At 49.1% G+C, this 17,888-nt stretch overlaps 1 protein-coding gene across 4 annotated transcripts in view; it reads left to right on the forward strand.

The window, feature by feature from the left end:
- The first annotated feature begins 312 nt into the window (after positions 1-312).
- Positions 313-17,888, forward strand: part of WSCD2 (WSC domain containing 2) — a 125,817-nt gene continuing 108,241 nt past the window's right edge. For 2 of the 4 annotated variants that reach the window (XM_005572137.5, XM_015431494.4), the window contains exon 1: positions 313-954. The gene's annotated coding sequence lies outside the window, so the exon portion shown is untranslated. Of the gene's footprint in view, positions 955-2,829; positions 2,911-17,888 lie in introns of those variants that run through there. The other 2 variants (XM_015431493.3, XM_074007703.1) reach the window with 1 other exon arrangement.

Below are 17,888 nucleotides of genomic sequence, written 5' to 3' on the forward strand. Positions count from 1 at the left end.
TCGACAACAGTAGCAGTTGCAGCAGCAGCAAGCACTCTGCCACTTGAGGTGCACACTCCCCATGTCAGGCAGCTTGGTACTTTGCGAAATCCGCTCAGTGAATTTTTCCAGCGACTCTATGGCTTGGGCTTGGGTCTCGAACCCATTTTACAGAAGAGGACACTGAGGCTGGAAGGCTGAGGCCCCTGCTGGATATGCTTAGCCGGCCTGGCACCGGGTATGCCCGGCTTCCCGGGAGGCTGCAGGAGGGCCAGGTGGCATTCAAGGAGTTAAGCGGTAGGCAGTGCTGTGGCTCCGTGCGAGGAGCGCGCCGGGCTGAGGCGCGCTGCTGGCGGCGGCGGCAGCGGCGCAGGGAGCTAGGGCTGGAGACGTGAAGTCCGGGGGAGCGAGCGAGGCAGCCGAGGAGGCAGGGGCGAGGCAGCCAGCGAGAGCCACACGGCTGGAGCCTCGCGCCGAGCCGCAGCCAGTGTCCTGCGCGCACCGGGCCCAGGCATCTCCATCCCCTGGGCGGGTGCCCGCGCGGGGCCTCGCCGCGGTTCGGGGCACCCGCAGTGCCGCCCGCCCGAGCGCCAGGCTCGTAGGAGCCCGGCTTTCACTTCCTCTCGCTTCCGCCCGCCTCCCTGGCTTGCCGGCTGGCGTCGCCACCGCCTCCTCGTCCCTGGCCACCGCTGTCGCCGCTGCTGCAATTCAAGGCGCACACTCTCCCACTTTCCCACTGGAGGCGCAGAGGATGCCCCTTGAGCCAGACCTGGAGAAATAGCCCCAGGGCCCGGCAGGAGGAGCCTTGGTAGCGAGAAAGGAAATCCAGGCTCCGCTTTCCTTGAAGGCACTGCAGCAGCTGGGAAGGCGCCCACAGAGCGGGCGCGCCAAGCGGGACGCGGGAGTCGCAGAGAGGGACCCCGGGTGCCTGCTGAGCTCCGCTGGCAGAGTTTACAAGTGACGGAGACCCTTCAGGTAAGGACTCAGGTGCCTGGCCCTGGGAAGAGGGTTCCAGGAGGGAGCGGGGCGCGGAGCTGGTGCGAAATGTGTTCTGTCCCCAGATCTGGGCTTCGCTTTCCAGACGCTTCCCCGCAGGTCGGGGGCTCGTTGTCCAGAGCCCGGCGAGTGAAGAACCCAGAGTGGTGACAGCCCAGCTCTGCGTAGATGACAAACTTTCTCTCTTCTGGCAGAGGGTGGGACATTCCGGCTCATCCAGGCATCTTTCCTCTGGGCATTCCTGTGCCCCCTACACGCATGCATTCAAGGGCTTCTCCCGCGGAGGTGGGCCAGCGGGGAGGCAGTGGGCCCCGTAAATTTGATTTATGAATCACCCTCTTTCTGGCCAGTGCAGAGTTCCAAGGGAGAGGGAGCTAGTCATATTTCCAAGTTGGCTGTAGAAGATGTTTCTTGGGGGTGATACTCTGGTGAATGAGGCTGCCTGTCATCTGATGCCAACAGCCAGAGCTGCCCAGGCAATGGGCTTTGTGTAGGGTGCCTTGCAGATTTGCTTATGTCCATTCTGGGGTGTGCGTGTGTGTGTGTGTGTGTGTGTGTGTGTGTGTGTGTGTGTGTGTGTGTGTGTCTAAAGAGAGAGAGGGAACTAGAGACTAGGGGACCAACTCAGCCAAATCGCCTTCTTGCAAGCCCTTCCAGCAGCCCCAGGTATCTTCGAAAGAGCCAACTCACCTCCTTGGCAGAACCACTAGGAAGGGTGGAGGTCACTTCCTAATTCTTACAGCTTCAAAGGGGCTACTCCTTAGGTGAGCAAAAAAATAGGGGAAGTTTCCTGGGCTGCTCAATGAGACCATTCCTATTGGAGCCTGGGGAGGTGCAAACTTTTTGCAGAAAAGGGGCTGGAAGGGCCACATGGAGAGGGGCTCCTGGCATTCTCATCCTCACACTCCAGGCCCCTAGAGGCTCTGCTGAGCCCTGCACACAGCTCGTGAGTTTGGTTAGATGGTTTTTTTCTATTAGTAAAAAGCATGCTCCAAGGAGGTCACCTGGTCTCTGAGGATCATTTTGGAGCTGCCCCTATGGTCATAGCCCCATAGATGGCATGGTGCTACCTACTTGGGCTTGGCATCTGCCTCTGAGGAGTAGCATTACTGTGTTTAAAAAAAAAAACAGTTCTTGGGGTGTGACGTGGGATTCTGATCTCAGGCCAAGTTAGGAGCTGCACCCCTAGGCTGCCAAAACCCAAGAATTCCTCCAGGGCGTCAGAATCTGACGTTGATGTCCTGGAAAAAGCCCTGGGTCTGGGTCAGGAGGTTGAGCTTCAAGCTGGCTCTCATTTGCTGTGTGACTTTGGGCAAATCACTAGACCTCTCTGGGCTTCAGTTGCGGCTTCTCAAAAATGAAGAGATTTCATGTATCATCAGAGGTCCCAGTTCAGTTCAGACACTCTATGGCCCTGAGTGATTGTCACTGATGAGATTTTCATAATCCCAGGAGGGGATCTTAATTTAGAATTTAAGAAACCTAGGTCTCAGATCAGATCTGAGTTTGACCAGTCACTTCCCTCTCCACACTTCGGCTCCTCCACTGTAGGATGGGGAGCTCCCAGTTCCTAGTTTAGAGAGCTGTTGAGAGGGCTAACTGAGATGGTGCCTGGAGGGTGCTGAGTGTAGAGTTTAGCAAAGAGTGAAGCTCCACGGTGCCAAGGCTACCTGCTTTCGGGTCTTGTGTGTGGGCATCTATCTGGATGCTGTTTTCCCCAGGGAGGCTGGCCCTGTCCCACCGAACACCAGGTGATCCTTGACTGCATGGCAGGGCCCTTGTTCTCTCCAGTCACCTGACACTGCAGTCCCCGCCCTCTCTCTGCTTTCTCATAAAATCTCTGCTGGACCAGCCACTCCTAGTGGGGAGCCCACGGTGGTCTGGGAGCTCTGGGTGCATCCAGCTGCTGCATCGCCAGGACATCAGGAGGTGGAGGTAGGCAGTCTCCATGGCTTCAACTTTGCAGCTCTCTAGGGACCAGGGCAGAGAAGTTCAGGATGTCTGCGTGTAGGGCACTCAGTCAGCTGATGCTTGAGAACTACCCCATGCTGGGCAGACAAGGCTACTGTTCTTGGCAGGACAAGTCACGCTGGGGAAAGAAGTGTCTTACAGCAGTGTGTGTGTACGTGTGTGTGTGTGTGTGTGCATGCGTATGCTCGCATGGGAGGATGCTGAAATTGTCAGGGAATGCAGTGGACTGGTCAGTGAGATTATTTTCTGCGTGGTTCTGAGGCTTGTGGGTTGCCCCAGGTGTATGCTGAAACCATCAGTGGGGAAGGCAGACCCCATCCCAGTGACATGGATTGAATTCATGGGGGACAGGAGCAATTCCACTGTGTGCTTGCTTAGTCTGTAGACTTGACTTTTAAGACTCTGAGAAAAACGAAAAATTTGCTTTCATGGTAGAGTAAGGTGTGTGTGTGGACACCTGTGTGAATGTGTGCATATGTGTGCATTCTCATGCAGGAGTGTGCTCATGTGCTTGTGTGATCATAACTTACATGAGAATCATAAGTGTGAATAGTGTCAATGTGAGTGTGTACTTGGTGTCTGATGGATTTATGAGCTTGAGTGTGCATGTCTATGGATTTATGAGTGTGTGTGTGCATGCCTGCAAGAGAATGGGTGCACGTTTAAATCGGTGCAAGGGTGGGTATGTATATACGCTTGTGAATGTTAAGCAGTTGTATATATGTGAGTCATGTGTGTCTGGGCTAAGCAGGTGCATGCCTGCACAGATGCGCATGTGTGCTCTAGGGGGTCTGTGCAGAAATACCCGTGTTTATGAAGCTGTACTGTCTGCCTGGTGCATGTTTTCATAGCTGTGTGTGTTATTTGCATGTCTGTGTGGGCGTTTCTCAGTGCCGGCATATATGTGATTGTACACATGTGCATACAGCCATGTGAGTGTGAGCTGGTGCTGTGCACTTACAGGCATTATGTATCTGCATGTTTTTTAATGTACCTTTGTGTGTGCCTCTGTGCATATGTATGTGTAGCATTGCACACCTGATTGTCTCTGTATGTGTGTGTCTGTTTGTTGTGGTGTAATCACTATGAATGTCTCTGTGTATATGTGAGTTTCTGAACATGTGTATCTGTGAATGTTAGAGTGTGCATTTGATTGTGTCTGCGTATACATGTGTGTTTCTATAGGTGTGTGCCTGTGTGTGTTACAGTGTGAACTTTTTGTGGATCTCTCGACATATATACAGGTGTTTCTGAGTATATGTGCCTCTGTGTAGCATTGCACACTTGAGCGTATCTCTGTGTGTATGTGTGTGTTTGTGAGTGTCAGTATCTGGGTGTGTCAGTTGCAGTGTACACTTGAGTGTGTCTGTGTGCATGCGAGTGTCTCTGAAGGTGTATTTCTGTGTGTTCCAGTGTAACTTTTGTGCATGTCTCATGTATGAGCGAATTTCTGAGTGGTGTTGTACTGTATCTTTTTGCATGTCTATGGGCATGCATGTGTATTTTTCTGAGCGTGTTTGCCTGTTTGTGCAGCAGTGTAACTTTCGTGCATGTCTGTGTGTATGTGTGTACTTCTAAGCATGCACATCTCCGAGGGTGTGTCTGAGTGTCTCTAGGGGTATAAACAAGTGTGTGGGTAGAGGGGTGTGAACATACCTGAGAGCTTCCAAGCAAAAACTGTCTCTGAACCTTTACGATCACTCTTCTCCCTGCTCCACAGGACTGAACTGTGCTTGTGCCGTGCACCTTCCGAGTGTTGATTCAGCAATTGGTGCCAGCTCTGAGCACAGTGTTGGATGTTGCGTGCTCATTTTTCCAAGTGCCTTTGCCTTGCAGTGCTCCAAAGCCTGGTGTATCCCCCTGCCCCCGCCTCCCTCACCTTCTGTAACAGCCCAAATCTATCTCGCCAGAAGCCTCCACTTAGGACGGCTGCTGAACAAACTCGCAGATGTTAAAAGCACAGGTATAATTTTAGGCAGAAGGTCTGAAAATAGGCAGCCTAGGATGTGCTGAACATCTCGACAGCAGTGTTTCTAATTAGGAGCAACTTGTTTTCCTTAAATAAACAAATCAAGTGAGGAAAGAAATTGCCCGAGATTAATGGCTCCCTGGAGCAGGTCCAGATGTTGGGAAGATAGGGACTGTGGTGGGGTATGGGTGGGTCTCTGGTTCCCCATGGACCACAAGTATTGCTGCTAACGGGCCTTCCAGATTTTGCTCAAGAGCTCATGAGGCAGAACCTTGAGGTGAGAAGCTGGTGAGGAGGGCAGGGCTGGGCCACTGTGGGGCCCCTTTTCAAGGTCCGCCAGTGCCTGGTTATTGGGGTGGAAGCATCACTGTTCCCATTTCATCCCTCCTCCCTGTATCCATGCCCTTAGCCATAAGACGTCACTGCTCTTCTCATTCAAGGAGGAGGCAAAGCTTATGCCCCTGCTCCCTCCCTTTGGGGTTCAGCCATGTGACCAGCTTTGGCCATTAGAGTGAAGTAGAAGAGATAGTGTACCCATTCCAAGCTTAGGCCTTAGGGGACTTTGTGTGTTTCTGCCATGGCTAGGTGAAGAGCTGCCCTCTCAGCCTGGCCCTAGAATGGGCACATGTTAAGCCCCGACCTTGGTGAGGGGATGAGTTCAGCCAAGTTCCAGCTGGTCACAAGCGGATCAGTAAAATAAATGCCTCTCATAGATATCTCACTAGGGTTTTCTGGTTGTTTGTTACACACCATTGTCATGGTCATAGCTAACTGATGCAGTTACCAGTAAGTCGTCTATATTTCTTTCTCCTGTTTGACCCTGGTACTGATTCAGAGGTGCATAATGAGCACCTGTACTTCTCACTGTTGGTGCCCCATTCCTACCTTGCTTTCTGTCCATCCTAACATCAACACTAATAATAATAAGTAACATGTACAAAGTGTTTACCAGGTGCACACACTGTGCCAGGAGCCTTGTGTATCATCTAGTCTTCTGTCAGAGAGATGAATGACTTGCCCAGGTGACACAGCTCATAAGCCAGGCTTTCTGGGATTTGCACACAGATCACCTGATGTCAGAGACTGTGTTTTTAACCATGATGTCATATTGCCTCCCAGTGTCAGCAGGCATGTTTTATGTAACTGATGTCATAATATACATTTGACATTTGCCCCCTTAACTCACCTGGAGGTTTGGTTGGCAGAAATAAATCATGTCACAGAAGTGGGAAGTGTCTATTTGAATGTGGTGAGACTTCATCCATCCATCCGTCCGACTGTCCGTCCGTCCATCCATCCATCCATCCATGCATCCATTCAGGTATTCATTCAGCATTAGTATTTGCTGATATTCAGTGTTTGCTCAGAATCTTCTCAGCATCATACTCTGTGCTGGGCACTGAAGATGCAGAAATGAGAGATCCCAGCTCTGTCTTCAGTGAGCTTACAGTCTAAGGAAGCAGTAGGAGAACTTGGGTTCTGGAGGCAGATGAAGCTGGGTTCCAGTCCAGACTTTACCCTTTACCAGAAGCAACTTCAGCCCCACCTCACTGGATTGTTATAAGGATCAAACAAAGTAATGTTGGCAAAGTCCTTCACACAGTGCCTTGCCTGCTGGAAGCCACAATAAACAATAACTCTTCTTCCTCCTATTCTTTCTCCTCCTCCTCCTTATGGCAGAGACAGTTGAATGTCACTGCCAGAGCAATGCAGAGATGAGAGAAAGCAGGGGCCTCCAGATCCCAGACAGGGTGACCAATCATCCTGACTGCCTGACTGTCTGAAACTGAGACGTTTCTTTAGGATACAGGACTTTCAGTGCTAAAACTGAAAGAGTCCCACACAAACCAGGACAAGCTGGTTACTCTAATCCCAGAGGAAATATCGGACTCAGCTTGGAATGGTCTAGAATAGAGGTCAACAAACTATGGCCCACAAGCCAAATCTGGCCCACTGCCTGTTTTTGTAAATAAAGTTTTATTGCAACACAGCTAAGCCCATTCATTGACCTGTTGTCTATGGCTGCTGTCAAGCTACAACAGCAATGTTGAGTATTTGTGACAGAGATCACATCGCCTGCAAAACCTCAAATACTTACTATCCCGCCCTTTACAGTAAAAACTTGCTGACCCATGAGCTAAAATCCCAGCTAGGGTCCTGGGCTTTGAACTAGGATGACCAAGGCAAGAATTCAATGAATTTGGCTGAATTATTGTGAGTCAGGTGACATATGGGGTTTGCATTCATCCACAGGTCAGGCATCTGGAGGGTCAGAAGAGGTGCAGCAACTCCAGAGACTGTGAGCTGGATAATTCTTAGATGGAGAGATGGAGACCCAGAAAGGGAGAGAGACAACCCAAGGCCACACAGACAGTAGGAGGCAGGTGACGATGGTCCTGGGAAAAGAGTTTCTGAGTGGGAAGTCAAGAGGTCTGAATCCCAGCTCTTCACCAACTGACTTAGTGGCCTTTAGCAAGTCCCTTCCCCTCTTTGGGCCTCAGTTTTCCCATCTATAGAATGGGAGAGAAGTTACATATCATCACAAAGGACTTCTCCAGTGCAGCTTTTTATGGTTCCATTTTCTTTTCTAATTGGAGTAGCACTAAAGCCTTAATATATGTTGGCCTGTGCTCCAAGGTGGCCCTGCGGGACCCTGACCTACGGACATTCCTGATCACCACGGCTTCTGTATGCAGGGTGTTTACAGTGCCTGGCATTGTAATCAGAGCTTCACTTCCATTCTCTCACTGAATCCTTGTGACAGTCCTGTGAGTTAAGGGGTTCCAGTCTCCACTTGACCCATGTGGACACTGAGGCTCAGAGAGATTCATTCACTTATCTAAAGTCACAGAGCCAGTGCATGGTAGAGCCCAGGTCTCTCTGATCTCAAAGCCCGTGTTCTCAGCTACTCCTCCCCATGCCTCCCCGCTGTGTCTTTCCCAGGTGGGGGTGATGCACGGTTTCAGGAACTCCTCGGAGGAAGCTTTCCCTTTTCTCTCCCTCTCCTTTGTTAACCTGGAAAGGCATGCGCCAGGCCAGGGTCCATCCCCACAGGCCTGAGGATGTGGGTTTATCAGTGAGGCTGAGGCTGGGCAGGTGTGGGTGACTGAATGGCTGGAGGGTCTCCTGCTAGGACAGTGAAAGGCAGACTACTCACCAGGACTGGGGACTGAGCATACTGGGCTCTGGATTCGCAGGTTCATGGAAAGTCCCTAAGCCTCCAGAGACAGTGGATTACCCACGTTTCTTCCCCACTTGGCTAAGATGGCCCTGATTTCTCCCCCTAGAATATCCGTTTACACTCCAGTGTCCTGGGCTCTTTGCATTTGGAAAGCCTCCCTGGTGGGACAGGTAGAAAAGCTAGAATCTCTGGAACAATTACATTAGTTTTAATTTTCACATAGCTCTTAGGTGTATCACCATTACAACTGCATGCCATTTACCCTGGAAACTCAACTCTCTATAAAACACATTAAGAAAGTAGTCTGATTTAATTTCTACAGTGCCCATGTCAGAAAGGAGCCAGCATTCCCTCACTCAGGGCCTGTTTACTCTTTCTCTGCACACCATTGTGATGAGCTCGGTGACCTGATTTCCCAGGCCTCTAGCACGTAGAAGAAGCAAATGATGAGAGTGCAGAATGGTAGAGAGGACACAGTGACAGCAGGCAGAAGCAACAGCTGACAGCCTGGAAACAAGGGTAAAGATGAAGAAATTGCAAAAATAAAAAGCATAGAAATAAAAGAATGACAGCTTGGGGGAATTTAGTGTAGTGGTCCAACAACCTCATCTCATAACTTCTGTCCAGCTGAATGTTATAGGACACTGAAATGGCCAGCCTCTTTGCTGGCCCCAAGAAATAGTTAAATCCTATTTAGTAGGCAGGAGCAAGGGTAAGGAATAATTCATTGAATAAAGTATTTGATCCCATGGCTAAACTAATAAATGTTTCTGTGTAGGTAGCCTCTCGTGTCTGAAAAATTCACTTACAAAGAATTCTTCATTTTTCACAATGTTGGATTAGTGACATCTAACTGTACCTAGACAGTGTCTGGTATGTGATAGATGCTCAAGAAATGAACATTCTTTGAAATCAGGCAAATCTAGTTCAGATCTTAGCCACTTAACAGCAGCCAACGGTCCCTCTCAGCCTCAGTGTCATCCGCTATACACCGAGGACAGCTGTACATGAGCTACAACTGCTGCAGAACCCAAAGCACCTTCTTGCCTGTGCGTGGCAGAAGGAACAGCACCACAGCCTGTCTCATGACACTTGCTTTCACCTTCTATATCTCCTGTGGGAGGTGGGCACATGCAGAAATCAGGCTGGAGAGGACTCTGAGAAGTGAGGTTCTGTCATTCGATGACCAGCATGTGGAAGACCCACCACTGCGACAGGATATTGGATGGAGATGGGTGAGCCAGCCTGCCATAGATGCCCCGGCCTCGAAAAAATATGATGGCATCTTCATACATGTCCAGTAGCTGGGCAAAAAATGCCCCATTTAACTCTGTTGTGCCTTAGGAGTGAGGGCTAAGAACTTGGGCTTTGGGGTTGAACAGGTTCACTTCCGATCCCAGCTTGCTAGCTTATAGGCTGTGTGATCTTGAGCAGGTTGCACGGGCTCATGGTGCCTCCATGTCCTCATCTGTAAAATGGCAATAATAATACCTACCTCATAGGGTTGTTACAGGGATTCAATGAGATCATGCTCAGTGTAGAGTAAGTACTCAACAATGGTCATCTTAGCCAGAAGATAAGTCATTTCTCCAGGGGGCATAACTAGGATTCTTCCTAGCACTAAAGTGTCTGTGGCTGTGGGCATCTGTTCAGGGCTTGTGATGAATCAGTCAGTTTCTGCCTCTTCACACCATCTGGGGCATCTCCAGTAAGTTTTCTCTTTGAACTTCAGCTTCCTCTCCCATGAACGTTATTTAGTGATTTGCTTGATTCATAAACATGTTTGTGCATCCATTCATTTGTTTAACACTCCTTTGTTAGGCACCTATTTCATTTCAGAGCTTCCAGGTCCTGCGCTGGGCCCTGGGAGATGAGCCCAACTTGATGGGCTTGAGTAGTGATGCCCCCTGAGAGGACAGAGGAGACACATGGATAATTGTCCTGGGAGGGCAGCATGCTTCATGTTCACAGCTGTGCCTGTGCACCAAGGTGGGACTGGCGCATAGTAGGTGCTCAATGTTTGTTGAAAGAATGAATGAATGAGTGTCCTGTACTTAGCACCATCAGATGGGTGGATCCTATTGCTCTCTGAACCCCAGAATTCTTAGGTCCCAGACTGAGAAGAGCAGCTTCAGCTTACCACCTTAGGAAAGAAAATACGAAAGGTGTGAGTTCCTGGATCCTTCCTTAGGCATTGGAGGTCTGTCTCCAAATAAAATTTGATAGTTGTATGGGGTGGAATTAATTGGGGGAAACATACTTTCAAACGAGAGAGAATTTATGGCTGAATGACTTGTAGTGATTCTAGGAGGTGTTCTTCTTCTTGTTTCCATTTTTATGGAAGACTCCCTCACCAGCCCAGTGAACTGGGAACTTGGAACAGACCCAGCACCTGCACGTAGGAAGAATTTTCTCAGCTCATTTTCAGATGGGGAAGAGATTAGGGTCCAGAGTGGCACGTGCTCCAAAGTGAGCGAATTTGAAGCTGTGGAGTGTTGGAGTTACCAGCATGGGCTTTAGACTGAAACTGCTTGGCTTCACAGCCCAGAGCAGCCACTCGCTCACTCTCTAACTTTTGACAAGTGTCTTAACCCCCGTGCCTCAGTTTTCTTATCTGTAAAATGGGGATAACAATAACGCCCTCTCCACGGGTTGCTATGAGTGTTTTTTAAGTAAATTCATGTAGAATCCAAGCACAATGCCTAGCACATAGTAAATGCTCAGAACAATATTCATCATTATTAGTAGGGAGAGAACAAGCCCACATGAGGCTCTGAAATGTCAGAATGGGACACAGTAGGTTTTAAATAACAGCAACTCTCTCAGACTGGCCAAAGTCAGCGGCGAGTGGGCAGGAACCTAGCTCAGCAGTGAAAAGCTGGGAAGAGGCATCAGGCTCGAGAGACCATCAACTGACCACACAACCTTGGGCCACTGGCGTCACCTTTCTGTGCCTCGGTTTCCTCACCTGCAAAAGAGGGAGGGTGAGCTGAGCTGATGTGTCTAGGATGCTGTGAAGATGACGTGACCTTGTGCATGGGGAGTTCTCAGCCCAGGGTAAGAACTCAGAAGGCACACGGGGTAGGATGATGGAGTCATTCTGAGTCATGCCCAGGGTCAGCCTGCCTGGGTTTCAGTCCTGGCTCTGCTGCTTCTCAGCTGAGTGGCCTTGGACTGTGAGTTAACCTCTCTTTGCCTCTGTTTCCTCATTTGTAAAACTGAGATACAAAACTGGAAGGGCTGAGTGAAGATTCAATGACCTAAAATGGTGCCTAGCATATGGTACAGGTTACATAAGTGCCAGTTAGTAACGTAATGATTGTGATTGGGTGGCTTTTATTTCAGGTCTTGTCAGAGGTGAGTTCGGTCATAGAGTGGCGAGGCACCTGCTAACTGTCTATGAGCAGAGTGAAGAGGCGTGGGGATTCTCTGGGCATCAGGGCCTCTCCCCATAATCCATCCTGGCGTACCTTTTATGGCAACCTGCTGCTCTGTCTGTCCGCTTGATTTTGAGCACAGGCTGATCATGAGAGGTAAACCTGTGTGTCATTCAAAAAGAACCAATGGTAGTAGCTGGGGGCCCACACAGCTTGTTCCTCAAGTGCTGGGGATTGAGGTGTCAGTGTCTTCTCCCCTGGACCGCCCAGATCTTCTGCCCTCACCCCTCATGACCCCCCAGCCAGGGGCCTTTGCTGGCCCCCTGACCTCCTGCCAGCCCCTGTTACAGTCATGAAGCCTTGGGCTGCTGTGATCACTGCCCCCATGAGTGTGAACTTCAGCAGAGCAAGGCTGCCAGCTCTGGAAGGGGTTCCAGGGAGCAGCCGGCCAGCCTTCCCCACCTCCTGGGCATCGTGGCAGAGCTGGGACTAGAACATGGGCCTTTCACATCCTGATCCATGACAGATCCTGTGGCCCCTTCACTCCCATGCTGCTTTTCGGCGTGAGCAGATGAGTACCCTATGGCTATGGGAAACAATGTCCACAAAAGTAGGGCTTGAACAATACAATCTTTAAATTATTTTCTTTTCTTTCTTTCTTTATTTACTTGTTTATTTATTTTTTAGAGATGGAGTCTCTATCACCCAGGCTGGAATGCAAGTGTCATGATCACAGCTCACTGCAGCCTAGAATTCCTGGGCTCAGCTGATCCTCCCACCTTAGTCTCCCGAGTAGCTGAGACTTATAGGCGAGGCCACCACACCCAGTTAATTTTTTAAAACTTTTTGTTCTTTTTTATTTGTTTGTTTGTTTTTGTGAATTTTTAAAATTTTTTGAAGAGATAGAGTCTCACTATATTGCCCAGGCTGGTTTCGAACTCCTGGACTCAAGCGACGCTCCTGCCTTGGCCCCCTGAGTAGCTGGGACTACAGATGGACACCACCATGCCCAGCTCTAAACAATACAAATTTACTATCTTCCAGTTCTGGAGGTTAGAAGTCTAAAACGGGTCAGCAGGGCTAGGTTCCTTCTGGAGGTTCTAGGGGGAGAATCCACTTTCTTACCTTTTCCAACATTGGAGGGCCACCCATATTCCTTGGTTCATAGCCCTAAGCCACTCTGATGTCCGCTTCCATCGTCATGTCTTTGTCTCTGGCTGTGACTCTCCCATCAGGACCCTTGTGATGCCACTGGGCCTATCTGAGTAATCCAGGATAATCTCTCCACCTCAAAATCCTTAACTTAGTCACATCTGCAAAGTTTCTTGTACTATGTAAAGGTCGCATATTCACAGGTTCCTGCTTTTGGGGTGGGGGGAGCTGATATATGATGAAACTGGAGTGTCTTCAGGGCCTTGTGAGCCCCTCCCAGCAGTGGGAAACCTTGTGAAGAGTTTAAGTAAAGGGGAATTGAATGGTTCTGTCAAACCCTGGCCAGAACAAGAAGAAAGGCCTCCCAGCTATCCCCCCTCAACTCAGGTGGGAGCCTATTGAAATCCCTGCAAAGAACAGAGAGAACAGGGTGATTCCAGCTTCATTATGCCAAACACACAGCCTTCCAAGGGAGAGGTGCGCTTTGGAGAAAAGAGTCAACAAATTAGTTTCTTAATCTGCTTTAAGTTGCTAAAATGCCCCTGTCTTCCTTGCTTTGTCACTTGATGGGCCTGTGGGCTATTTTAACTTTTATTAGAACATTTTTTTTTTTATCGAAGGAGCTTTTTCCTTTTTGAAAAACTAATCCCAGCTGTGTTTTGATAAGGTAGAATTAAAAATGGCACTGGGGAAATGCCACAGAAAGCTTTGATTTTTCTTCTTATGGCATCTGAAGTGATTTAAATAATAATTACATATTTCGTTTTTATGCAGCCTCCTCTCTTCCCTCCCTGGCCTCCTCAAAACACCACAGGTACCAGCAGCTCTGAACACATGCTATTTCTAAAATCTCCAACCCTCAGCTCCTGGAGGCAGAGGGACAGCCCTATAAGAGACCAAGATTTCTAACCTTGCAGCTTCAGGTGTAAAGCAGATCTTGCTCAAATACAAGTGCTCCAATTCACAGCTGTGTGGCCTTGAATAATTTACATCAATCTCCTTGGCCTCCGATTCCTCATATAAATAAAATCTCATATAAAATAGAGATAATGATAGTGTTTGCATTCATCAGTATCCTATTGGTTGTAGGTGACAGAAAACTCAACTTAAACATCCTTACACTCTTTTATTCTCAGGCATAAAATGAAATGTATTGGCTTATATAACTAGTAACTAGCTTCAGGCTTGGCTGGATCCAGGAGCTTGGCATCTTACAGGTCTCCCTCTCTTTCTTTCTGGTCACCTCTCTCTTTTCCTTCTTTTCTCCTTCCTTCACTCTCTCTCTATATATATGTATTTATTTCTCTTTAGAGACAAGGTCTTGCTCTGTCACCCAGGCTGGAGTGCAGAGGTGCTGTCATAGCTCCCTGCAGCCTCAACCTCCTGGGCTCAAGAGATACTCCTGCCTCAGCATCCTTAGTAGCTGAGATGTGGGTGGGTGCCACTGTGCCTGGCTAATTTTTAAAAAATTTTTTGTAGAGATGGAGTCTTGCTTTGTTACACAGGTTGGTCTCACACTCCTTGCCTCAAGCGATCCTCCCACCTTGGCCTTTCAAAGTGACGGGATTATAGGTGTGAATCACCACATCTAGGCTCTCCGTCATGCTTCACCAATCTTTTGGCTCCCATTTTCTCTGTGTGGGCTTCATTTTAGACTAGCTGTCTTCTTCTGAACACCCATCAGTCTCTCCCTACTTATATTGTGGCATCTGAAAGCCCAGTTCCAGCAATTCTGAAATCGAGACCTACAGTCTCCTGGCACCTGTCACAGCGACCAGGGAAATGATCTCTGCTGTTTGATCAGGTCAGGGTCATGTGATCAACCTTGACACCTCTTTTGGGGAGAGAGATGAATTACTGTATGTGGCTTCCTGAGCCACAAAGATAGCTGGGGAGGAGGTGAGCCCCCAGTGGAAAATCAGAACTTAGTTAACCAAGGAAAGGGAAGAGATAACTGGTCAGACTAAAATGACTGGTCAACAAGCCATCTAGTCCCCATCTCAGAGCCTTGCTGTGAGGATGATATGAGATCAGGCATGCAAGGTACTTAGCATTGCCCCTAGCATGCAATGTGCCTGGTAAATCCCGCCTAATACGACTGATGTTACAATTGTGATTATTATCAGCATGGTGATAATACAGGCCAGGCAGGGGCCCGACAAGTATCCAGGGCAATGGGAGGCACTCCACATCCTGAAGACTCAACCTGAGCATCCCACTAACCCCTGTGTAGCCTTGGATCAGTCACTTCCCTCCCATTTGGTTGACAAAAGTGGCCCTTCCCTAACAAACCCCCACCTCCTGCATCAGTTTAGCAGCGGAAAGCTGGGATGGCGCCAGGGATGCAGGCGGACAGTCACAAATCCAGATCCCTCCAGAACAGGTGGGTCCCATAGGCATGAGACAGGAGGAGGACTATGGTGAGCCAGAGACCAAGGGCCCCATCCAGAGGGCGCAGCCTCTCCCAGCCTCAGCCTATTGTTGTCACACAAGAATGCCTGCCCAGGATGGTCACATATCTTGATTTTTTTTTCCAAGTAAATTCCACCAATTTGGGCAATTTTAAAGACAGGGCAGGCTAGATGAGTGTGTCTGTGAGCTCGCTTGGACCACTTCTTGTAAAGCCAAGTCTCCTCAGCATGTGGGACCCGGAGCCCGTACTGTCTGTACATTGAGAGCTCGTGTTGTGGATGACCTCAAAAGACACACTGGCCCATTGTTCTACAAACCTGGGTCATACGTGTTATGCATTCAGCATCCTTTTTCATGGCCATGGGAGCACCTGTCTTCCTCTGAGCTGTGCCATTTGTAACAGGCTTTGTGGATGGAATTCAGCGAGAATGGCTGCTTCGAAGCAGTTCATTTTGCTGCCTGAGATTATTAATGCTCTCTGATTTCCTGCTTCACACTATTGATTTCCTGGGATAAAACTTTCTCTGCAGAGGCTGAGAAGGTAATTCAGCTGCCGTCCTTATGTGTGAGGGAAGATTCTATCCTAGCTCTCTCCCAGTTTGTAGCTGTGTGATGGAGAGCAACTCACTTCCCCTCTCTGAGTCTCAGTGTTTTCATCTGTAGCGTGCAGACCCTTGGAGCTCCTGCCTTCTAGGAGGCGTCAGGAACATGGTAGGTACACAACAAAGCTTAGCTCCTCCTGTAAAACTGCAGCCCCGGCAGCCTGGGGAAAAGGGGTGAGATAGTGATACCCCTTATCATGAGTGAGCACTCACTCCATACTAGGCCCTTTCCCAGCACAGCCTCCTTTACTCCCCCCAGCAGCCCTGAGCTTGGTGGCTTTCCCCTTACTGTCCTCTTTTTTACAGGTGAGGAAACTCTGAGAGGCAAAGGGACCTGCCTAAGCTCACACAACTTGGACATGGCAGAGCAGAGATTTGAACTCTGGCATCCCTGAATCCAGGCCCTGCCTCTTGTGACAGGGCCTTGCATTTCAAGGGAACCGGTTTACATTCACACTGGCTGCACCCATGGGCACAAAGGATCCCCAAGCAGTGGAATCCAGACCCAGCTCTGCTACTCACTTACTATGTCATCTCAGGAGACTTTCTTGACCTCTCTGGGCCTTTGTTTCCCCCAGCTCCTTAAACACACCTTGCTGCTTCCCACCTCAGGACCTTTGCACATACTGTGCCCTTGCCCAGCATGCTTTGCCACTCAACCTCCACCCCTCTTCAGCTGATTAATTGCAACTCCTCCTTCAGGTCTTGGGTGAAGCATCACTTCTGGAAGTTCCTCTGGGGCTCCCCTTGGTGTGCTCTCCAAGCTCCACAGCATTCCTTAAGGTTTTGTGATTACAGCGCTGTGTGTTGATCTAACCAACCTGCATCCCCTCTACCTGCTTTTGGGGGTCAGGGAACCAGCTGGGTCTTGTTCAGTAGGCTTCCCAGGCTAACACTCCAAGCCTGCCACATATATACAATAAAGCTGTGGAGTTAATAGATGGAGTTCAAAGAGGCCTTAGGACCCTCATACACTGCTGGTGGGACTGTGAATTGGTACAACTGCTTTGCAAAACTGTTCAGCAGTATTTATTAAGGCAGCACAATACATGCCCTGTGACTCTGCTGTTTTATGTCAAGATACACACTCAACAGAAATCGGTATACACATTCTTTTATTGTTCTGTAATACTCATAACTGTGAAAAACAAGAACTGCTGAAATGTCCATTATGGTGGAATAGATAAGTAAAACTAGGTTTAGATATACCAAGGAATAGTACACAGCAGTGACAATGAACAACCTACAGCTATAAGCCATGAAAGGAGGCACTGTGCAAAAATAATGGTGAGTGAAAAAACCAGCTACAAAAGGGCATGTACTGCAGGATTATTGTTATAAAATGCTCAAAAGACAAGCTAAACTACGTTATAGTGTTTAGGGAGGCATGCTTTGGTGGAAACATAAAAACAAGGAAGAAATTACCACCATCAACCTGAAATGAAGGTAGTTGCCTCGATTGAGGAAGAGGGGGGCATGTTATTCGAAGGGGTCTCAAGGTGTTGGCAGGGTTGTTTCTTGCCCTGGATGGAGTTACGTGGGGTGTGTGTTCATTGTGCAAACTGCACATCATTGTACATGATGCAAATTGTACATCTTTGTTTTACGTTGTCTTCTGTATTGTGGTCATGAAAAAAGTCCCTTCCATCCCCCAAGATAATTATCTTTGGGGGTCCCCATCCACCAGGACCATCAGCGGTTGGGCTTTATGCACAGAGAACATCCTCTGAAATCCTGTTTTAAGCCAAGTTACTCTCTAGTTGAGTGTGGGCGTGCCCCACTCTCCCCGCCCCCGCCCCCCCCCCCCCCCCCCCCCGTCATTCCCCCAGGGGTCCAGATTTACATGTGTGAAAGGAACCAGAGCAGCTTTTGTCCTGGCACAGAGGCCACCTGCCTAGAGGATACAATTAGCCCCTTTTCTCAGAACATGATAAGGATGGAGGATTGATTTCACCAGAAAGTATTTTTAAAAGAAAATATGAAAGAAAAAGAAAACTAAAACCTGGAGAGAAGCATTTTCAGATACCTACTTTTGCAGTCCAGGGAGATAAATTGTCCCAGATGGAGCTCAGATGACAGGGCTGGGCAGGGATTTGAATCAGGACACGGGGCTCCAAGGTGGGGCAGCTGAGGCCCAGGCCTACGGTGGGCTGGCGTCCAGGTTCAGGAGAACTAGGTCTTTGGACTCAAATGCTCCAAGTGTTCTCCAATGGCCTTGACCTCCCTTTCTGCACAGACTGGCGGGTTGG

Source organism: Macaca fascicularis, chromosome 11 (genome assembly GCF_037993035.2).
Source record: "Macaca fascicularis isolate 582-1 chromosome 11, T2T-MFA8v1.1".
In the NCBI taxonomy this organism is placed as follows: Eukaryota; Metazoa; Chordata; class Mammalia; order Primates; family Cercopithecidae; genus Macaca; species Macaca fascicularis.